Source organism: Octodon degus, unplaced genomic scaffold (assembly GCF_000260255.1).
Source record: "Octodon degus isolate 3935 unplaced genomic scaffold, OctDeg1.0 scaffold00295, whole genome shotgun sequence".
Classification (NCBI taxonomy): domain Eukaryota; kingdom Metazoa; phylum Chordata; class Mammalia; order Rodentia; family Octodontidae; genus Octodon; species Octodon degus.
This window is the reverse complement of record NW_004524871.1, coordinates 491,828-501,362: the sequence shown is the minus strand read 5'-3', so window position 1 is coordinate 501,362 and position 9,535 is coordinate 491,828. Positions and strand designations below refer to the sequence as shown.

General features: G+C 49.3%; 1 protein-coding gene and 1 pseudogene across 1 annotated transcript in view; one reads left to right on the top strand and one right to left on the bottom strand.

Annotated features, from left to right (window-relative positions):
* Positions 1 to 9,535, top strand: part of Ldlrad4 (low density lipoprotein receptor class A domain containing 4) — a 324,839-nt gene that overhangs the window by 51,130 nt on the left and 264,174 nt on the right. The window contains exon 2 of the mRNA XM_023707484.1: positions 4,580 to 4,652. The gene's annotated coding sequence lies outside the window, so the exon portion shown is untranslated. The remainder of the gene's footprint in view (positions 1 to 4,579; positions 4,653 to 9,535) is intronic.
* LOC101577295 overlaps positions 1 to 9,535 on the bottom strand; it is a 64,673-nt pseudogene that overhangs the window by 22,116 nt on the left and 33,022 nt on the right.

The following is a 9,535-nucleotide window of genomic DNA, read 5'->3' as shown; positions in this document are numbered from 1 at the left end:
TGGTCCCGCAGGCACAGGGTAGCAGGAAGCTCTCCACACACTCACCGCACCTGGGCTAGGACTGGGTCTCAAATGATAGTTTTAATTGTGAAAATAATTCTTTTTGCACACTTTTTACTCCATAATTGGTGTAGGGGCAGCCTGCTTGGCTTGTTCAGTTGCCAGGTGTCTTTGTGGTTTGGCTTTATATGGAGTAGCTGAGAGGTTGCCGGTGAGTTACCGTGAGTGCTCTTGATTGATAGAAAAGTGGATTCCAACATCACAAGACGCTCCCAGCAAGAGCCCTTGGGGGAGTGGCTGAGCAGGCTTTAGGGACATGCGTACATATTCTGTTACAGTTACAGGAAAACCATAGGAGCTACTGTGCTTGGTTTGGAGGTACTTTCCTGCCCTCACGGAAATGGTCTGTGGAGCAGTTCGCAGACCCCTTCGACAGCTGGTCTTCACAGAAACTCTGGGACTCTTCTCTCCAGCTGAGCGTCTTCCCTCCTGTCGTGCTTCCTGGACAGCCAATTCTCTGTAGTGCTCGCTCCCTCTGCGGACTCGTCCCTGAGCAAGCTCCCGTGGGGCCTGTGCTGGGGCTGGACCCAGAGCCGTGCTGTAGCTGTCGAGGGGCTCCTGCCATCTGCAGTCGTAGCTGCTCAGTGTGCAGCCTTTTTTCTCCAGCAGTGCTCACATCTGCAGAGTGGGAGCATCTGTCATTGGGGCGTCGAGGTGGCGCAGACCAGAATTCTGTCACGAGCGGCATGTTCTCCTGTCGCCTTTGGCAGGTCCTAAGTTTTGGGACGGCAGAGCAGTCTCTGATCTGAGTTCTATAGAGCTTTCTGGGCACTGTTGGGAGTCACTCACCAGGTGAAGGGAGGCTGGTGCCGAAGGTGAGTTTTGGTGACTGTGTCCGAGGGACAGGAGAGCCCTTCTCCCCTCCCTCAGGCAGTGGGCAGGGGGGAGGAGGGACCCAGGCACAGCCAAGCTCCTCTCACAACCGCCTGGGAACTGAACCCAAGCCTCGGGTTTTCTCTCCACCACGTACCTCCCGGCTAAGTTCAAAGACTGTGATCATGTTTAAAAGCTGGGGCATTTGAATAAATCAGATGTTGTCCCAACCCTAGAATAAAGGCTGTAGTTATTTTAACAACAACAGAAATCCTGTAGTCTTCAGCTATTTCTGGAAGGAGACTGGTAGTTCGCATGCTGGAAGGAGTGTGCCGCTATCTCTGCTGTTAATGTCTCTGTCACTGCAGCCCCACTTGGGAGCCTGGTTTATTCTGATTGAGGATGTGATTTCGTGGAAACCTCTAAAAGGCCAGCCGGGATGCTTGGTGCTCTGTAGCCAGAGTTCGCCAAGACTGCAGTGCTTGGCTTTCAGCAGCGCTGTGGGAGAGTGACAGCTTTCTAGGGTAGTTCAGCTGCAGAGAAAACAGAGCAGCTGCTTCAGGAAGGATGGGCGGCTGAGGAGCGGGAGCTTCCAGAGAGCAGGGCGCTTTGGCCTGATTCACAGGGCTCATGGCCTTGTGTTTCAGGGACACTGGTGGGAGAGGGTGGAGCTGCTGGTTTGTCGGCTTCAGTTGTGCTGGAGGCCAGACGCAGCTGGGTTGTGCTGTCCGAGTGAGGAGCATGCCTACGGGGCGGGCTTGGTCCTGGTGCTTTGTCCAGGTGCAGAGGACAAGAGAGAAGTGTGCAGTGGCGTGCCTGTCTCCGTGCGGTCCTGCTGGGGATGGGAAAGTGAGCACTTGACTGTGGGCTGGAGGAGAGCTCTTGGTTTCTGCCTTTCAGAAAGATTGGCTGGGGGTGGAACATTTTCCAGCAACCTGGACTGGGCTGCTGACTGCTCTGCTGAACCAGAACCCACAGGAAAAATGTGGGAGGGCAGGGGTACAACTTAGTTGGGCAGGCGTGAGACTGCCATGTGGAGAGGGCATCAGTGCCAGGTGGGCTTTCCACGTGGCATTGTCTCATGACTACCCGTGAGATGGTGAGGGTGGCTTGACTTTGCTCTCTGAAGACCTGACTCCCTCCCTGCCACTTTCTTCTTTTCCCTTTCTCTCGGTCTCTATCTCTGTCTCTCTCTCTCTCTCTCTCTCTCTCTCTCTCTCTCTCTCTCTCTCTCTCCACTCCAGCACTGGGGGTTGAAACCAGGCCTTTGCACTGAGCTACATCTCCAGCTCATTTTTAATTTTTTATTTGGAGACTGGGTTTCACTACATTACCCAAATTTTGCTCCAAATTGTAGTCCTCCTGCCTCAGCCTCCCAGCACCATAACATGGTATGTACCATCATAACATGCTAAGACTTTGCTTTAAATGAGTGAAAGGCAGTTATCTTATGTATGAATTAAATATTTTAAACTAATTCCCTATTTCTCATTTCCCCTGAAAAGGAGAGAAGCTGAAAACCTAAAACAAAATTCTCTTGCAAATTAGAAGCACATGGATTGCTGTAGGAATTTCTTGACAAAAAGAGGTTGGACAGGTGAGGTGCTCATGGTCAAAAAAGTGGTTCTGATAGCTTTGTAAGCTATGGCTGAAGGACTTAGCAGGAGTGGTTTGTGGAGAGGCCAAGGAGCTGTGCAGAAACTGTGCCTGAAGCGTTGAGGTGCTGTTGCCCTGAGGAAGGCACTGTGGCGGTTATGGCAGGGGGAACAGTGGAGAGGGGCTGCAGAAGTCCCGCCCCATGCTGGGTGGGGATGAGTCCTTGGGCCAGGCTCTAAGTGGAGGCGGCCGCCTGCCATGGTCCTGGATGCCCCAGGGCCTGTGGTGGCTGGTCGTGGCCAGTGTGGCCAAGGAGCTGGACCTCAGCTTCTTGGGGTCTGGTTTCACTCATCACTCCACCTGAAGGTGACTAGACCATCTGGTATTGTGATTGAAGTGTGGGCAAGGCAGAAGAGGAGGCAGACCAGGGAAGATGAGATGCCCTCCAGGCCCTCCATGTGGGCAGGGTGTGGATGGGGCTCTGTTGGAGTCACTGATGGGCTGGCCTTCTGTGAAGAAGTGGCGTCAAGGCCCAGGCCTGGCCAGGTTGTTTCAGGAAGTGTGCTGCATGGGACATTGGCAGCCACCGTCGCTGGACTGCCAAGGCTTCCGTCTCTGCCTTCACTGTAGCCCCTGCAGGTTTCCCCAGTGCAGGCTCTGGACACGGCCCTGTTGTTGCTTCCTCCTGTCTCTTTCTCCAAGAGCAGCATTTCTGGCACCAGGTCACATGGGAGGAGGGCCGCCGCGCCAGGGCTTGCAGGGAGCAGTAAGGGTCCCTGAGGTGAGGAAGGATGACTGGGCCTGGAGCACAGGAGCCCTGGGAGGGAGGTGCATGCACAGCCTGGGCCTCCACTGCCCCGTGGGCCTAGAAGTAAGGAGAGCTGCTGCACCGTGATGTGCAAACTTGTACTATTAATATGTTACATAATACGGCCACATGATTCAGAAAGTAAAAGCAGTTATTAAGAGGCATTCACTCAAAAGTTGACTGCGATCTATTCTGTCCGTTCAGTCCTGTTAGTTTTCCATGTATCTTTCTAGCATTCTCGTGTGTATTTTTAGACAAATTTGAAAATGCTTTTGATAGTCACTTCTTTATTTACTAAAAGCCTTAAAATGCATTTTCCTGCATGTGCTTCGAGTACTTGATGCCTTTGGGACCCTTCCCCGGCCCATAGCCACCTTCCTAACCTCTAGTCTCCTCCTCCCTACCTGTCTGGTTTTCCATTTAATCTTTGAACCATAATTGAATTAAACAGTCCTCTGTTAAGGGTGTTGGGTTTATGTTATGATTTGTATCTAGTTGTCCCCCTGAAGGCTTATGTAGTCATTGCGGTGGCTTCTGGAATTTGTGATTAATTCATGATCCAGTGCTGAGATTATGGATGTGGGTGCTATGCCCACCCTGGATGGAGAGCAACATAAGGTGAGGAGAGAGGCTTGCAGCTGCAGCTGCTGCCCCTCCCTCTGCTCTTTGCTGCTTTCCACTGCCATGAACAGCTGCCCTCTCCCATGTGCTGCTCTGCCTTGGAGCCAGCCAAGTGTGGACGGAAACATCCACTAACTGTGAGCTAAATAAACATTTTCTTCCTGAATTTTGGGTGTCTGCCATTTTGTCCCAGCAAGGAGAGAAAAGTAACCAGGACCATTTATTTCTAAAACTTGCTTTTATTTTCTTTGGTACTGGAAATTGAACTCAGGGCCTTGAGGTTGCCAGGCAGGTGCTGGGCCACTGAGATACATCCTTGGCTTCAAATCTTGCTTTTACAAACAAAATACAATTAAAACATATTTTGTTCCATTGCACTTCATTTTTTTTTTCTTTTTTCATTTATGTATTTGGTATAGGGTCTCACTGTGCAGCTCAGACTTGTACCGATCCTCCTGTTTTCAGCCTCACCAGCACTGGGATTCTAGGCATGCACCACCGTGCCTGGACTCAGTGGCTGGCTCAGCGTGCCGTAGGGCATGTGGGGTTGAGGATTGAACCCGGAGCTTGCCAAAGCAGGCACTTACTCTGCTGAGTGTCTTACTGCTCCCCCAACCATAATATTGATCTTCCCGACAGTTGAGAGAGTGAACATAATTCTCTTTTTTCTCTTCATTTCAGCTCACAACATGCAAACACACCCCTATGACAGATTCCCAGAACTGCAGGGTCAGGTCTGACTGTGGCGGCGAGGGTGAGTGTCCTCAGAGATCCTAGACTGAACCGCCCCTGGGGTGTGGCAACTGAGCCTCACAGGTCCAGGTGGGCTGTGTGGCCACACTTCCTGAGTTTCCCCATCCAGCAGGTGCAAAGGGCGTCTGGATGTAGTTTAATGTGTGCTTCTCCCTTTGTGAAGGGGGCTGTGTCCACGACTCTGTAGGAGCCGCCTGTGTTCTCATGCACTTCACTGAGAAGATGGACTTCGTGGTAAAATTTACTGTTTCAACATTTCTTTCACATTTGTCTTTGAAATTTTTGATGTTTGTTTTGTCATATTTATCAGTCTTATCTTTTGTGGCTTCTGGACTTGAAGTTATAGGGAGGAATTCCAAGGTCAGCTGTGCTGATAGATACCGCTGGCTTCTGTTTCTGAGATTCTAGATCAGCAGAGTTAACACATATTACCTAGATGTATTTGGGTTTTGTTTCACATCTGAGAAGCAGTTCTTTCTCCTGGCTTTATTTAAAACAATGAGGTTTATGCACTGAGTTTCCATGTGCCGCACCTGGCAGAGGTGGTGGCTGCCGGGAGAGGAAGCACCAGGCACGTTCTCGGGGAGTCAGTGGGCGTTCTCCAGAGGCCTCTTCTCGCCGTGGCTGGCTGGCTAGGAACTGGTGCGGGAGGCACAGGTCCCAGCAGCAAGTGTCCTGCGCGTGGCCTGGCCATCGTGATGTAGATGACCATGACCCTTTGCTGACCATTGGATCCCAGGCGGGCTGTTTCTTGTGCATTGTGGCTCTGGTTTCTCCTCTAGTCATTAGGTGTGCTAAGCCTGTTACACGCATTGTTAGAGAGTTGCTTTTCTCTCTCTGAGTTAACAGAAGCCTTGTGGGTTGGCTTGTGGAAAGGAGTCCTGGGGGGTCACAGCACCCCCTCTCCTGTGGGCTCTGCAGCTACCTGCGCCTCTCCTCCGGACAGGGTCCCATTATGCTGTTTCCTAGGCTGGCCTCAAGCTCCTGGGCTCAAGTGATCCTCCTGTTTTGACCTCCACAGGAGCTGAGAGCACAGGTACTTCTGCAGCCCTGAAAAAATGTTGAAGGCCTTAGAAAGAAATAATGTCTTTTTGAAAATACAAAACCAGTAAACAGCAGCTCCTCAGCAACACTAGGAAATTAGATTCACTCTGAAAACTTTACTCAAACCATGATCACCTAAAATACAGTCTCCTGGGGGCGCATCCTCACTTGCAGTCTGTATCCTCTGTGACAGTGCTGGTGAGCCTTTCAGAGCTTTCAGTGCTGCCAGCGGCCTGCAGTGGCGCGCGCGCCGTAGGTTGCCTCCGCTGCTCTCGGATGTTGGCTGCTCATGGAGATGTCAAGAGGATGTCGAGAAGGGTCGCACTTGTGTTAGGTTGCAGTCAGTTCTGAGCTCCCTTTCCAGCACAGCCGGCGCTCACTCAGTGCTGTCGCTTGGTGTGAGAGGCGGACAGGGCTTCAGCGACCATCAGATGCACCTCAGCCTGTCCTCACTGCTGGAGGGTGGAGCTGAGATCCCAGCTGTCTGTGGGCAGGGACTTTCCTGGGGTGGGCAGGGGGCCCTCGGCCCCAGCCTGGGCTCTTCCCCTTGGCCTCTCCTATACTATAGAAAATGTACTTCTTAATCTTTCACAGCTGTTCTTTAATTTTTTTTCCTATGTTGTAAGGACTTTGAGGACAGTGTCCCGCGTTGCACCCTTCACCTGCACAGCGTGCCCCTTGCGCCTTGTCGATCCGGCATTGTGAGCCTCCCAGGCAGCCACCAGCCTGTGGCCCGCCAGGCACCTGAGCTCTGTGATCGTTAGTGTATGTGCTGCCGAAGCGAGCACAAGCTCTGTGATAGTTAAGATCACCTGCCACAGCTGGTAGGGACTGTCAGCATGCTGACGAGAGGCGCATGATACTGGCTGTAGGGTTTGGTAGATGCTCTTTAGTGAGCTAAATAAAGAAGATCTCTTTTGTTCCTAGTCTTGGGTGAATGGGTTGAGTGTTGTTTCATATGAAATTTTTAAGTTGGTGAATGTAGCCCATTTACACTATTAATATGGCAGTTTGTCTAGGGTCTGTCATATTTTGTTTTTTGTTTTTTAGAATTTTCTTTAACTGTTTTCATTGGGTGCTCTGTGATTTACATATGCTTGAAGTTTTTACTATCTTAACTGCTAATGGTGCCCATTTTAATGTTTTATTTTTTACATTATGTACAAGGTCTCATTCTGCAGCTCGGACTTGTAGTGATCTTCCTGTTTTCAGCCTCCCTAGGGTTGGGATTACAGATGTGTGACACCATGTCTGGTCTCAGTGTGGTGCCAGGGATCAAACCCCAGCGGTCCTTGTGCTTGCCTAAGCAGGTGCTTAGTCCACTGAGCTAGTGCTCACTTGCTTTCTTGCCTTCTCTTCTCTCCTCTCCTCCTTTCTTTTTGTATTTTTTAAGGTCTCCAGGGTCTCCAGGGTCTTTCTACGTAGATTAGACTTGTAGTGATCGTCCTGTTTTCAGCCTTTCAAGCCCGGGGATTACAGGCGTGTGCCCTCATGCCCAGTCTCAATCCCATCTCAGCGTGCCCTGGGGGCAGGGCCAGCACTACCCACCCGGGATTGAACCCCCAGCCCCTGTGTCTGCCTAAGCAGGCACTTTAATCTGCTGAGCCAATTTTCTGGCCCTCTGTTGAGCTATCTTGCCAGCCCCTTTTTGATTATAACTTTATGAAGCACCATGAATTCTCCACCTTGGGTTCCTCCTGGAGGAAGCTCCTGTTCTGGTTGGTGACTTCAGCCATGTCCCTGTGTCCTTCTACCTGTCCCCTCCCCCTTCCCTGTTTCTCTTAAGCACTTTGTATTCTCTTATTACTGTCATCTTCAGACTGCTTGCTAATGCATGTTGCTCTCTCATCAGGTTTATGTGGTACCTTTTTGTTGAGTGATGGGGTTGGGCCAGGGGCTCATGCACGCTGAGCGTGTGCTGTTCCACTGAGCTGCACCCTGGCCCTCGGGGAGGCTTTGGATTCTTGGCCAGGAGGCCTGAGGTGCTCAGGAATGTTACCTTGCCTCCCACCCTATTTGCCCTAGTTTTTGTGAGTTATTTCATTTTTACCCCATCATACATTCTTATTTTCATTGTTTTATCTTAGATTTGCTTGCTAGTTCCTTTGCTTCATTTTCCTGATTGTCTCTTGGAGTTTGGAGACAGTGGGACCCGAGCACCTGTGTATCCCCAGCGGATCTTTTTGGTCTTTACAATTGAAATAGGGCCTGGCTCAATATGAAACCTTTGGGTCAAACTGTATTTGATTAGGCATTTTATTATTTTGAAGAGTAATCTATTAATTTGTGGTATGGAAAATCACTGTGAGGAAAGATGAGGTCTTCTGAATTTATTTTCCTCTAACAAGTGACTTGATTTCTTTTTCTTTATTGCTGGATACCCAAGGAGTTATTCCTTGTACTTGATTGAACCCAGGGCTTCTTGCTAGGCAGGTGCTATACCACTGGGCTACCTGCTTAACCCGATAGCATCACTGTAGTGTTTATTATTTTTTATTTATTTTAATATATGTTTTACTGTAAAACATATTATAGTAAACTCATAGCTTGAACAGCTTCTAAGTGTATGCTTCATGTCATTAAGTGCATTTGCGTTACTGTACAACTGTCTCTGCCATCTGTCTCTGGAAGGGTTCTTCTTCCTACACCCATGAAACACTGTGCCCATGAAGCCCTAAGTCCCAATCGACCCCTCTCCAGCCCTGGCCGCCACCACTCCTTTCCTCTCTGAGGCTGACTCTCTAGCACCACCTGCTTGGAAGTTTACGCACTTCATCTTTTGTGGCCAGCATACTTTACGTAGCAGATGTCTTGGACGTTCAGCCATATTATTGTGCAGCATGAGGCTGAACTTCTTTCCTTTGTGAGTGAGCTGCGCAGTGTACCGCTTTGTGCATACTACATCTTATTCGTCCATCTGTGCATGGATGACACTTGGGGCTGTTCCTGCCTCAGGGCTTCTGGGAATGATGCTGCTGTGAACATGCATGTGCACATACGTGGTGGAGTCCCTGCCGTGGGGTACTGACCTAGAAATGTGACTGCTGGAGCACGGTGATTCTGTGCTGACGCTTTTGAGGTGCGCCGTCCCCACCAGCAGTGCTTCCTGACCTTCCCTTAGGAGTCTGTCATTCAGCTTTGAGAGCTTAGTCTTCCCCAGTTTAGAAAACTTGGCATGCAGGTTCCATCTGTTGTCGTCTTCACAACTTCTGTTTGGTAGAGACCTGGCGACTACAGTTTCCTTCGCTCTCATTTAGCTAATTACACACTTCCGAGAGCAGCTGAGCTCTTTCTCTTTCTGTACATGGGTAGCTCTATTCTGAAGCCTTATCTAAATTTGATCTCTTTGACAAGTCTTGAGGTGGTGTATTTTGTATCAGGAGGCACATGGTTATCTGCTCATCAGTATTTGTTTGAATGTTATTTTTTGGCTACATTAATTCATTGAGAGCTACGACCTGGCCACACTGCACCTCTGTTTTCTTGCTTTTACAAATCAGCCAGAGATGCTCCCCTTTGCTGCTATTTGGTTACTCGTTGGTGTGGTTCATGCTTGATGTTGCTTTCAGTCACCAGGTTTCCTGTCATCCTCTAAAGATGATGGGTTCAGTTTTTAAGTATAATTATGAAGTTAAGATTTTTTTTTTTGCTTTAAACAATTTATTTAACTGAAATGGACTTAAGTTTGTTTCTGAAGTGACTTCCATTTATTTTGATACATCTTTTCCCCATGATGATTTACAGGATCTTCAAGCCAATATAAATACTTTATAAATATTTGAATTTTTGGGTAAACACCTGCACAATACCTCAGCAGTATCTTTCAGCAAGAAAATACTG